At 36.8% G+C, this 13,439-nt stretch overlaps 2 protein-coding genes across 7 annotated transcripts in view; one reads left to right on the top strand and one right to left on the bottom strand.

Moving 5' to 3' along the window:
- Positions 1-13,439, bottom strand: part of CENPP (centromere protein P) — a 328,523-nt gene that overhangs the window by 140,622 nt on the left and 174,462 nt on the right. The gene's annotated exons all lie outside the window — the stretch shown is intronic.
- The window catches only part of ASPN (asporin), a 41,306-nt gene continuing 35,019 nt past the window's right edge, over positions 7,153-13,439 (top strand). Inside the window, exons 1-2 of one of the 2 annotated variants that reach the window (XM_024099975.3) lie at positions 7,153-7,483; positions 11,845-12,026. The gene's annotated coding sequence lies outside the window, so the exon portion shown is untranslated. The remainder of the gene's footprint in view (positions 7,484-11,844; positions 12,027-13,439) is intronic. The other variant, XM_005309340.4, reaches the window with a different exon arrangement.

Below are 13,439 nucleotides of genomic sequence, written 5' to 3'. Positions count from 1 at the left end.
CAAAAACTTAAAGTACTGACATTAAAAAGTCTATAAAAATATACAAAGATCTCTAACAATCTATTTTGGCATTGCGTGTTACCTTTTATATAGGCCGTTAAATCTAGAAGTTTTTCTATATTCCCTTGTGACATTTTTCAAGCTTATAGACATGCTGGAATACAGCTGTAATGCAACAACCCACGGTGGGTCACTTGTAGTAAGGGATTGAACCTAGAATCCTCTGGATCTAAAATGATGAGCCTCTATTACCTGAACTAAACAATTCATATCTGTTATGGCTATAGTGGACTCAACCATTATTTTTTAAGCTGAAGAAAAATGTATCGGGAATGGATGTCTCCAATTTGTCCACATCCTTTCTGTAGTGGGGGGCCCAAAACTGGACACAATACTCCTGATGTAGTATACAGTATACCAGTGCCGAATAGAGGGAAATAATCACTTCCCTCGATCTGCTGGCAATGCTCCTACTAATGTAGCCCAATATTCCGCTAGCCTTCTTGGCAACAAAGGCACACTGTTGACTCATATCCAGCTTCCTGGCCACTGTAATCCCCAGGTCCTTTTCTGCAGAACTGCCGCTTAGCCAGTCGGTCCCCAGCCTGTAGCAGTACATGGGATTCTTCCGTCCTAAATGCAGGACTCTGCACTTGTCTTTGTTGAATCTCATCATATTTCTTTTGGCCCAATCCTCCAATTTGTCTGTATGTATGCCAATAAAAGATTTAGGAATACCTTTTATGTCTTTCGGGAACTTGTTGTTGAGTTTTGAATTGCTCTTTTATTCATCTAGCAGATGTCAAACCAGAAGCACTAATCTTATGGAACTCTGTCACTTAGGCTAGTAGTGTACTGCCTAAGTACTGCCCAAACTCTCTTCTTCATTTGTTCTCCATGACCAAGCATTTTATAATTTATTTTATTGTTCTGAGAACACGTGTCTAAGTGAGAACATTCATATGTTTTGTAAAACAGAGTTCAGAGAATGAATTTAGTGAGGTAATTCCTTCCTGTGTATTATTAATATTTCCTGAAGTTATATGTAAACTTTTCCATAATAAGAACATGTATCTTTCAACAAATTTGGTTTAGAAGAGATCCTACAAAGCAACCTACTAAATGTTACATGCTCACCTTCTGAAAGAAATGTAAAAACTCAGCTTCTTCAAAAACACGTAACATGTTTGACAAAACATGTTTGGAGACAAACATGCAAGTTGCAATAAATGATGTTTACAACAATGCCAAGTTATAAGTCTGACATTTTGCTGTTTCTAAAAGTAATTTTAATGACATTTCACACAAATGGAATGGAAACTATAACTATTTTAGTTTAGAGATGCCAGCTTCTAACATACTAATTTATTTTTAAGAGGAAAAAAACGTAACACTCATTAAGAGACCATATAGTACCACCCCAAGTGTCACCTTCACACGCCCCAGAATGAAAAATTGGTTGATTGCAAACAGAGAATTTAAGCATCTCTTGTCGCTTGATGAACAAGTGTTTTTAACATTACTCTAAGCAAAGGCTTTGATCTATTTTACTGCTGTTGTACAATGAATCACGGAAGTATCTATGGGCTTGAATAGACATTTTTTTCTTAAAACTTCCAAGCCAATACAAATAAAAAATAGCTTTAAATATTGCCCTTAGAACTGAAAGCAAGAGGACTTTGTAGCAAAGACTCATGTAGACAGATCCATTGTCAACTACCCTGTCATATCATTGACGCAAAAAAAGATATGGCAAGAACATCATACATATACTGAGGAAGTGAGAGTTTTACTTTTTAAATTAGGTTTCAGAGTAGCAGCCGTGTTAGTCTGTATCCGCAAAAAGAACAGGAATACTTGTAGCACCTTAGAGACTAACAAATTTATTAGAGCATAAGCTTTCGTGGGCTACAGCCCACTTCTTCGGATGCATATAGAAGTGGGCTGTAGCCCACGAAAGCTTATGCTCTAATAAATTTGTTAGTCTCTAAGGTGCTACAAGTACTCCTGTACTTTTTAAATTAGTTTATTTTGTTAACAAGGAAGTGCAGCGTTAGCTTGATTTTGTGTTTCAAAACAGAAAACTTTTCCTAGAATCTAGTAACTGTCAGATTCAGTAACTTGACACAGGTTGTGGAGCCTTTCAGCAGTAAGTCGGTGGTTTGACTTCAGGCCAGGTCAAAAGATGTAGTTACTCAGGGCTCGTCGACAGGGTGCAGCTATGCACAATAATGGAATGTGATTTGTAAGGTACACTACTTGGTACTTTAATGTAGTACTGTTTCAAACAGTGCATGAGGGAACTATTAGTGTGCACCAGTAGGGTCTACACAGACAAATTAGTGCGCAACATGTTAGTGCATTTTAGAAATCATACTCCTTTAGTGTGCATTGTTGTCCCAGGTAGACATGATCTTTACAACTATTAAATTATCTATGTGAGCATGATTGTGTTCTCAGTTCATTTATAGTGGACAAGTATCCATATTACAAAAAAAAATCTCATAATGAGAAAGTTTGTAAGCAGTATCAGCAGACAGACCAGCAACTGATTAGGCATGGAGACTGAACTACTTACAGACCTCTTTATCTGGTCTCTCCAAGTTACAGTTGGAGACTGTTGACAATTTGCATTGCCACTACTCATCCTGTACCTTCTGTAGAAGTAATAATAAAAATATGCATTTACATAGTGCCTTTCACTAAAGGTTGTCAAAGCACTTTTAAAAGACCAATAGCCACATTTTACAGTTGGGGAATCTAAGATACATTGCCTAAACCCACACAGGATGTCAACAGAAAAAACAGAACCTACGTCTCTGGACTCCTATGTCCCTCTCTAACCAGTGGACCACACACTGCAAAACTATCACTTTTCATTAACACTTAAAAATTAAAGAAGAAAAGTTTTTTGTTCTGGTTAATTGCATGTCTGAAAATCATGTGGTCACGTTACTGTACGCTTGAGTTTACAGCTCTTACTTACACGCTCAAAAACACAATACACAGGCATATTTTAAGATATTAATCATACACTATTTAGTTTCAACATGTTGATAATTAAAGGTAGAGATGAAAGGCTTCAGGCTGTAAAGTGAGACCACGTTTATTTTTGGTTTCAGATATTTTAGTTTATAAGTCAGATGCTAAAACAACTTTTCAGAAAAAAGGTTTGAGTACATTAACACATACATAAAGTGTTGATGCAATACATTTATGTTTGTTGTATACATAAAATTAAACAAACATAATGACTTTGCACATCTACACAGAGAGAGAGAGAGGGAGAGAGAGGGAGAGAGTGAAGAATCAAGATGAACCACAGAAGTGGAAGAATAAACTTTCCATATTCAAGTAGTGCAAATAGTGTGGTCAAACTTGAGAAAGCCCAGAACTTAACTAAAACCAAAACATATGACTGCATTCAACATGTACTGGCTTCTCAGCAAAAAAGGAATATGTCATGTTATTAAAATGCCATGGTTAGTCTCCAAGAGAGAATCTGTATAGTCAAGAGTTACATTAATCATTTTCATGTAAACCACCTTTATAAACAGTGGACATTAATGAAAACTTATTTTGCTTTCCACTAAGATTTGTATACAAGCTTTGCAAAAAAGACAAAATTCAAACATATTGGAAGGTTTTAAGGACATATGACAACATAATTCTAATGATACATATCCAGTAACCAAATATAGTCACTCTCAAAGGAAAAAATATTCATCATGGCCACATTCTATAGCGCTGATTTTATTATACAACAAATAAATGTGTCCAACAAAGTTTCTATGCCACAGCTGCAGTTATGTAATTTCTCAACACTAGAAAGCTGTCTTTTGATTGCATTATATACTGGTCTTGGTTTGTGCTTCTTCCAATCAGAAGTTAGTCTATTGATAAAAGTAGCATTTGTTTTAAAGAATATACTAATTTTATATGAATAGCCTGCTATGTCATTAACTGAAATTAATAAATTAAGTTAATTGCTTAAGAACAAGCCAAGCAACCGTCTGACTGTCTGATAATCTCATTTGTGATTAAAAATATGGACTACATTTTGAGGCAGTATTAAAAAAAATCATCCTTGATTAGGAAACTTCTAGGAGCCTGTTCCTCTACACTAACCGTCTCTTCCATGTAACTTAATGTCAAAGAGTCAGAGGTACTATTTTTTTCACATCTCTAGTTTTACACCAGGATATTTAAAAAATAAATAAATCCTTGTTCATAAAATGGATATTCAGCAATGTAATGAAATTTGATGCTGGGAAACAATTTACTTTAACTATTACATTAACAAAGTGCAACAAGATCACTTTTCACTTCAAGAGTTCAAATCTTGCAGTTAAAAAGGTAGGTAACATTTTCTCTACAGTTGTTAAATGACAACTATGGTTCAGGAAATCAACATTTATTTTCTACAATTAACATTATTTAGAGCTTCTGAGTTGTCAGACAGAATATAAAACAGCTGAGTCAATGTTTTTAAATTGCAGTACTAAATGAGAGGAGTAAGCTAATGGAAAAATGCCCACTGGATGTGAGGCTGCTTCCTTCAATATATAAAGTTAAAGATTAAGGAAACAGTAGGTAATTGAATTCAGATGTTAACAAGCTAGTAGAAAACTGGCATTTTACTGTAATTTTGTTTAGTCAGAAAAACTGAAACTTGTACATAGCAGGGAGATTAGTTGCTCATGAAGCGCCAAGAAAATTTATTTATGTATCTGAAACTTCTTGTGCAAGGTAAACAGCATCAATAAATATATCTACAAAGTCCTTTTGAACCACTGAACCATTACAGTCAACTGCTTTTACTATTCATTGCTAAGAAGTGAGTGATTCTGCTCTCTGCAGTATAAATAATATTCTTAGGCCGGTTGCTAAGAGATCTGTTGATGTGAACTGCAGCTGTAACTTAAACATTCAGAGGTACATTGAACATTATCAAGAAAATAAGTTGCTAATAGCAACCCATAAATTTGGCTATTCAAGCTTGCATTCAAAACATTTATGCTGTCCTACTGTGCTGGCTTATTACATGTCTTGTAAAACAAACCACAAAGTAAAGTAGAGACAGTGTCCTTGCTGTAGAATTCTGCAATATTAGTTAGTTTTATAGTAAATTGTAAAAGATTTTGTGAATTTTTGAAAGAACATGATTACGTTCCCAAAGCCTAGTTTGCCATATTGGGATTCCCTGAGCTACATTTTTGTGATGTCATCAAAAATTGCATAAAATATAGAGAATTTGAGGTTCAGAATTTGGCAGTTAGCTGACTGCAAAGGTGATTATAAAATATTTTATTTTAGAATTTAAGTCTCTTCATAATTTTGAAACTATTTCAACTAGAATCACCCTACCCAACCCTCCATTATTAAAGGTGGTGGGGGGGGGAAGATGCAATTACATTCCTCCTATCCAAACTACTACCTCCACAATGTTCCCTTTTACTATTAAAGGGATAAGACAGACTTCATTACAGCAATTTTATCCAAATTTGTTCAACTAAATGGATGCAAAAAAAGTCATTCAATACACAGGCAACATATTTCCTTAGGAAGGTTGTTCTAATGCTGATAGCATTTTGAAATCTAGAACTACACATCTGAAATATTAAAAGCAGTATCTTTGAACTTTTGGTGTGGGACTTTGATTGTTAATGAAAGTAATTTCACTATTTGGGAAATACTGATCCATAATAGGTGTATAACTCATCTACCCTAGTCAATCTGGAACATACAAAAAAGAACAATGCAATGAGCAACACAAGCCTTATTTTCTTTATTACAGTAACTTCAGATTGGAAATGTTAGTGTAGCATATCTGCTTCTTTTCCCCCTTAAAAATACAGTAGATAAAATAACTAGTGCTACTGAAACAAATCTGGAACCTTATCAACATGTCATCAACATGAACTTATAATTCCTTGCCATCCAAACATTTTATCAGGATGGAAAGGAACTAGAATTTTTAATCTTTTTTTTCCTCTTGCAAGATTATCGGAATTGTAACATTAAAAAGCGCTATTTACATTAGTAATGACAAAGTAACATCTATAAAACTGGATAAATGAAAATCCTGAATTTGTCCTAAACCTAGAGATATAAGCCATTAATTACGTTGACTATGCAAACTGCAGTATAGGCAACTCACATTAGTGTCATATCACTTTAAATAGACAATCTGATAAAGATAAGCAGCATATAACCCTGCTTCTAACTATATTAGTATGGATGCTGTAGTATGAATAATGTAAAGCGTTTCTATTTTTCACAGACCTAGCTTAAACTTATAGCGCCAATCATGATTATAACATTAATATTAATAATTGGAGACATACCTATCTCTTAGAACTGGAAGGGACCTTGAAAGGTCATCAAGTCCAGCCTCCTGCCTTCATTAGCAGGACCAAGTACTGATTTTTGCCCCAGATCCCTAAGTGGCCCCCTCAAGGATTGAACTCACAACCCTGGGTTTAGCAGACCAATACTCAAACCACTGAGCTATCCCTCCCCCCAACTACATATTGCAACTGGACTGATGTTAACATAAGCAAGTTCCAGCAATAGGTATTTATTCCAATGTTCCCATTAATGACCACCATCCTTGAAACTTGCTAAAAAAAATTACTGTTTTAAACAACGCATACACTTTGTTCCTTGTATTTAGGTGACCAGATAGCAACTGTGAAAAAACAGGACAGGGGGTGGGGGGATAATCGGTGCCTATATAAGAAAAAGTCCCCAAAAACGGGACTGTCCCTATAAAAATGGGACATCTGGTCATCCTACTTGTATTTAATAATATAATGTAGGCTTTTAATCAGAAAGTCTGGTGTACACTTGGCCTGTTGCTAGGTATTTACTGTAAGTAAGATGTCTTATCTATATACAATTACATAAAAGAATAAGCAGTGTATTAATTTTACAGCTTTAGTCTTTGAATAGATTTGATAACTTGCTGATCATCATCAATTTTTATTCTTTGAATGGATGTGTGTTCACATTTTGGTAAATGACACACACTATAAGGAATGATGCACTGAAAAATTATTTTTAAAAAGTTTGTTCTGATATCAAGAATGGATTTGAATGGACTTCACTGTACTTCCAATGGCCAGGTGCCATCCATTATTAAACTTCAGGTTTTACCAAGTCTTCTACTAGACGTCTCGAGTTAAGTTAGAAGTTTTGGCTGTGATACAAGCAGTGATGAAAACCATATGAGTAGTAACAAGTCTTAATGTCTTTCCTCAGTACTAAGATGGGCTAATCTGTAGAAGCAGTTTACTCAAGTATCATCCAAGGTGCCAGGCAGATCAGGAACTTTTCAAGTTGAATTTTTTCTTGTAATGCCCACTCTCAATTTCACAGCACTCAACACAAGTTTGTTAATACTTTCTTAAAATTAAAAAATTTGAAATAAACCTCTTAGGTGGATTATCACTGCTTTTGGAAGGACTGCCACATTTTCCAGGTATGTTACATTTTTGTATCTATTCCCATTTAAACAGCAGTACAGAATTAAGCAACGTATTTTCAATTAGTATATGAAGATAACACTGTTAGGTAAATAAGTGCTTTGCAGTACTAAATCATTTATGAAGTAAAAATATTTTTCATAATATACTTTGTAGTTCAAATATTTTCAAGGTTACGGAAATTTTAGAATCAAATGGAGTAAAAGCAATAGTGCTCGAGCTGGATAAGCAAACAGTAATCAACCTTATAAAAAGAAGAGAAGTGATTTATTTTGTCATGTAAATATTTAAAGCAATATATGATAAATCTTTCCTTGTTATTTTAATGTATGCACAGCCCTGTTCTATAATCATTACTTACAATTAATATACTTCTAAAAGTTATTTTAATGAAAAAATTATTTTATCAAACATAACAGAAAATGATTTAAAAACAAAAATTAAAAAGTGAACAGAATAGATGTTTACATAAGTGAAAATAGCATAAATGCTCATAGATTAATGTTCATCTAACTTTCAAGGTACAAGTAAAGTAGACTATTCAAAATCAATAAAATAAAAACCAATATCTCTGCTATTTTATTTAAGATTGCATTTCTCATAGATGCACTGTATATCTTTAACATAATGCTGTATTTTCTAGACCATGCCTTAGTTTCTTAGATGTTCTTATTCAGAAAGTTGGTACATTTTATTTTTCTTAAGCATTAATCCAAAGAAACACAAAGAGTTAAAATATAAAACCATTTATTTTTGGGAAGGAACAATGACTAATAGAAGCCAAACTATTTTTAAATATAGCGGTCAAAAGACTTATTATCTTGCCTTTCTTTGGACAAAAGCTCTGCACAGAGTAATGATTTGTGATACTAATGAACACAAGGATTTTCCCTGCCTGTCTTCAAGCAAAACCAATGTTTTATTCCTGGCTCATTTAAACATTTCCTTTTCAGAAACAATGCTCTAGGAAACTTGCCTCCCTTCATCAAACTACCTTAACAGCAGCTCTTTCTAAACATGGCTCTTAAAAGGACTAAGTATTGACTACTCTCCTGTTAACTCCTTTAGTGTCATGACTTATAAGAAAACAACGATCACATGTTGTCGTTTTCTGCTGCTGGAATCTAGCCATAGAGTAATTTCAATGTTTTTCTTTGAACCTATGCATACTTACCAGGGCCTTCAAATAATCTTTATGCCCCCAAACTGATTTATTATATTTTCTCTTGTAATGCACATTTACTATTTAATATTATGAAGTTACTGTACTGTTACACAGAATTTCGAATCCAAGTTTTATTACATCTGAATGGTGTTAGTCACATTAAAATAACATTAAGAGTTTATCATAAAATTTATGTAATAATCTAGAAATACCAAGTACTGTACCACACTAACAAATGCATAAAAAAGAAGAGTTGATCTCTTCTGTATGGTATCTGGCAACCTGAGGTTTGGGATAAAACAGACAAACTTTAGAATTCCAAATCATAGAGGCTCAACTGCGTCCCAAGGGGAGTTTGTAGAGGCACAATATCTTCTAGACCTTCAGGATGTGCAAGGAAAACATTACCATTGCAGTGTGTCTAAGTGCTGGGCATGCTTTCTGCACCCCCAACAGCTTCCTGCCTGGGGCTGGAGCACACAGCCCCCTCTACTTCCCCACCCTTAAATTTGGGGTGGCTTGTGCTCCTGGAGGTGCTGCGCAGGAGCACTCTCTGAAGTCAGGGAAGCACAGGGACTTTATGCAGTTGGTGCAAGTAGAAGAAATGCTTCTTGTGCCCTTCCCCACCCCAGCTGTATCTGGGTACAATCTCCCCCTCAGTGTTCTGGTCAATTAGTAAGTATGAGAACTGTTGAGGGTATACATTATCTTGACAACAGTAACCCATTTCACATACTTTATTACATAGTTAGATATTTAAATATTTCATAAAATGGCTGGATTAAAACATTTGGCGCATTTATATTAATCTCCTGGGATTTAAGCAGACACAAAAGGTAGTAAAGAAGTTAGAACTGAGCTAAAGAATTACAATGTTTTTGCAGAAAATGTTCAATACCTCTTCATTGTGAAATGCAGAATTTCACAACCACAAAAACATTTGAAATTTCAAATGGAATTTATTTGCCAATTGCTAAACACGTGCTACTTCCCACTGACATTTCTGTCAGTTATACATCCGTTTCAGAGGGAGAATAAGAATGGGTACTCCTGATACCCCCCTACTTTATAGCATAATAATTTTTATATTCCCTGGGATTTATGAAGTTACTTCCAGTATAATTAATGTAATGCTTAAAACACAGTTTCATAGAATATCAGGGTTGGAAGGGACCTCAGGAGGTCATCTAGTCCAACCCCCTGCTGAAAGCAGGACCAATCCCCAACTAAATCCCCAAATTGCTCCCTCAAGGATTGAACTCACAACCCTGGGTTTAGCAGGCCAATGCTCAAACCACTTAGCTATCCCTCCCCCCCAAAACTTAGAAAGCCAGGCCAGAGACACTAAGGCCCAGATTCACTAGGAAATCAATTTGAGTTAATAGCCTAAGTGATATGCCCAAGGTCACAGAGGAAGCTGCAGTAAAGCAGGGAATAGGACCAAAGCCTCCCATGTGCTAGGTTAGCACCCTAACCACTGGACCATCCTGACACACACACACACACACACACGTCTCATATAAGTAAATTAAAAGCAACAATGCAAAACAACAAAAACACAAAACTGGAATTTAGCATAGGCCAAAGCAACACACCTGTATAAGTGAGTGCACTCACTTTCCCAAAGCTAGAAGTAGAAAATGACAGAAGTAACAGTGTCAAAGTGCCTGCATCAAGAGAATCTTTAGCCATAAATTGACAAACATTTAATTTAGCAATCAAACAAGGATCTACATCCACCCAACATTTCCCAAAAGAATTCTATGACATCCCAAAAAGAGATTATCTTATAAACAGGATATGCATAACAAAGTTTACAGCAGTGCCTCTTGTGTTCTACATAGAATACAGTAGCATACACCCAGCTCCTCAAATTAAGTCTAAATATCCTAGTAAGTGGACAATTAGAGCAAAAATCGGGCCTCCTGAATCTCAGTGCTATGTTCTAAACAACGAGACCATGCTGCCTTCTTCAGTTTCAAGTCAAAGCTATCTTTGCTCCTGGACTGGAGTACCTCTTTCCTAGATCCACCTAAGCAGATTGGTGGACCCAGTTAGGTTTGAATTTTCTATGAGAGATTTACCATATATCTGAGGGCCACTCTATTAACAGCCTAGTGACTAAATATGATTGTCTTTTGTCCGCTGAATTCCCCTACCTGTATATACTATCTTCACAGATCACCTGGGGGGATGAAGGGTTTAGAGAGAGAGCAAGCACGTAAGGATGAAATCAAAGAGCCAGTGGTGAATATCATACTCTGAGTCTGACTGATTGCAGCAGAGAGAGTTTTTGAAATCCTATGCCATGGCTGAGATACAAGAGAAAAACACTTTCTTCACCTCCACTGTAGCATCTAGAAAGTCTTGAACTGCAAAAAAAATTCTGATTAAACCAGATAGTTTCTATTTGCAAAGAACTTTTGCTTCTTAGTCACTGTGAACATAACTGATTGGATTCTAACAACACTGGCTACATCCATGGTAGCTGATCCATGTTAGGCGGGGACAAATCAAATTTATCCCATAATCCATAATTGTCTAATATGAAGCATCTGGTAATGTATACTGTCAGAAGCAATTTCTATATTCCCGATAATTCCTATATTCCTAACATAGTGTCTAATTTTTGCCAGTTTTGCTTGCAAGATTTCTAATGTGCTGGAGGAGTTTCAGCCACATCTCTAGCAGATAGAACCATTTCCCCTGTTATTAATAAACTCTGATAAAGGGTTTTGGACCTACTGTTGACTGTTCATTAATGTTTTCTTTGGGAAAAGGGATTAGCTCTCCTTAGACAAGCAGTTTAGCCATGCTCAGGAAGTCATGTGGATAGTGACAACCTTGACAATTATTGTTTATGGGCAGGTTATTAAGAAGGCTGTAGAGAAACAATCTGGAATTCTCCAATTTCTCTGATCCATGTCAATACGATTTTCCTCTGGGCATGGAACTGAGACTGCACTTGCTTCAATCGTTGATTACTTTCTTACAGCCTTGGAGAGAGGTTAGGTGTCCAGGCTGATTATTTTAGAGCTCTCTTCAGTCTGATACTATTGGCCACAATGTTTTGTTCATTTGCTTGAAGAATCTAACTGGGATAAAATTCAGTAGTTGCAATGTTACCTTAAATAGAATTATGAAAAGATATTGCTGAGCAATTGCTCATCAGCCTTACTGGCAATTTCACAGGGTTCTATTCGATCACCCGATGTGTTCAATTTAAATGGTGTGCATTGGGAGAAATTGTCAAGAGATCTGGATTGCATTGGCATTAATTCACAGATGATTCAAGGCTCAGGCCTGAATGGTACAGACTCCCTGCTTTCCCCAGGATTAGTCAAGGGGAGTGGATGAGAGCAATCTGGCACAAGGTAAATCCAGAAATTATTTATTAGATATTATTAACAGGCATGGTGAACTAACATCTGTCCCTGCTTTTGCAGCAAGATATATGCATTTTGTTGACACGGTCTGAAATTTGGGAGTGTTTCTGGATTCCTAAATAGCAGTAGTAATGTAAAAAATACTTTTTAATCTGCATATGTCTGACCATTCCTCTGATGTGGATATAGCCCAACTGATCAACATCTTTAGGACCTCTGCATTGGATTACTACATGGGACTGCACTTGGATCAGCCATACATTACAACAATAAGTCTTATCTATTTAGATTGTAAACTTTTCAGGGCAGACTGTCTATGACTCTGTCCATGTAGAGCCCCAAGAACAATGGGGCCCTTATCTTGGGGTTTGGGCCTATAGGTGCTCCTGTAACACAAATAAAAATATTACTTCTGTTCCCAGTGATGGGAATTGCCTTACAGTTAACTTACAGGTACAATTTAAGTCTCCGATTTTAAACAATACAGACTTATACAATTTGGATCTTTGTCACATAAAAGATCGACTCTTTCCCTATATACCACTGTAACAATAGTAATAGGTGCAGGGCTTTTACCAGGAAAAGACGGTTACTCACCTTTGTAACTGTTGTTCTTTGAGACATGTTGCTCAAATCCATTCCAATTAGGTGCACGCGCTGCGTGCACGATCGTCGGAAGATTTTTACCCTAGCAACACTCGGTGGGTCGGCTAAGGCTCCCCCTGGAGTGGTGCCCTTATGGCGCCGGATATATGCCCCTGTCGACCTAGCATCCCCTCAGTTCCCTCTTGCCGGCTACTTCGACAGTGGGGAAGTAGGGCGGGTTTGGAATAGATATGAGCAACACATCTCGAAGAACAACAGTTACAAAGGTGAGTAATCGTCTTTTCTTCTTCAAGTGCTTGCTCATATTGATTCCAATTAGGTGACTCCCAAGCCTTACCTAGGCGGTGGGGTCAGAATGTGATGTCGCGGAGTGAAGGACCGCTGAACCAAATGCAGCATCACCCCTGGACTGCTGCACTATCGCATAGTGGGAAGCGAAGGTATGCACTGATGACCAAGTTGCTGCCCTACAGACCTCCTGTATGGGTACATGAACCAGGAAGGTGAAGGATGAAGCTTGCGCCCGAGTAGAGTGGGCAGTGAGGTGCGTAGTTGGGACACCAGCCAAGTCATAGCACACACGGATGCATGATGTGATCCAGGACGAGATGTGCTGGGTGGAGACCAGGAGGCCCTTCATCCGGTCTGCCACCGCTACGAACAGCTGGATCGTCTTCCTAAAAGGTTTCGTTCATTCGATGTAAAAGGTGAGGGCCCTGCGAACGACAAGAGATAGTCTAAGATGGTAGGTACTGGCACCTCCAGTGGCAGTATTGCTCAGGGCACACCAGCAGG

The sequence above is a fragment of the Chrysemys picta genome, chromosome 7, assembly GCF_011386835.1.
Source record: "Chrysemys picta bellii isolate R12L10 chromosome 7, ASM1138683v2, whole genome shotgun sequence".
Taxonomy (NCBI): domain Eukaryota; kingdom Metazoa; phylum Chordata; order Testudines; family Emydidae; genus Chrysemys; species Chrysemys picta.
The sequence above is the reverse complement of the archived record's forward strand: the minus strand, read 5'-3'. Positions and strand labels throughout refer to the sequence as shown.